A 498-nucleotide genomic window follows, 5' to 3' on the forward strand; every position below is an offset into this window, starting at 1 on the left:
ATTACAGTGAGCAACAGTGGCTGACCTCATAAATTGAAAGATGCAGTACACATAAAAGTCTCCACCAGATCAGGGATGACTATTCGCAGCAATAGTATAGAGACTTGTATGACTGCTACGAGGCTTGTCTAGATTCCTCATTCAGTGGGATAGTTACATGACTATTAACTGTTTTAACTTAAAGACAAATGTACAGAACAGTGGTATTCAAATGGCGGACTCTACAGTCATGGCCAAAAGTATTGGCAGTGATATAAATTTTGTGTTTGCTGCTTCAATATTTGTCGATTTGTTTTTCCACGTTTCTATGGTATACTGAAATCAATGACAAGCATATCCTAAGTTTTAAAGGCTTTTATTGGCAAAAAAATGTAATGATTCAATATTTACAGTGTTGACCCTTGTTCTTCATAACCTCTGCAATTTGCTCTGGCATATTGGATATTAGCTTCTGGACCAAATCCTGACTGATGGCGATCCATTCTTGCCTTATTAGTT

Source organism: Sinocyclocheilus rhinocerous, unplaced genomic scaffold, assembly GCF_001515625.1.
Source record: "Sinocyclocheilus rhinocerous isolate Xijiao unplaced genomic scaffold, SAMN03320098_v1.1 scaffold5572, whole genome shotgun sequence".
Classification (NCBI taxonomy): Eukaryota; Metazoa; Chordata; class Actinopteri; order Cypriniformes; family Cyprinidae; genus Sinocyclocheilus; species Sinocyclocheilus rhinocerous.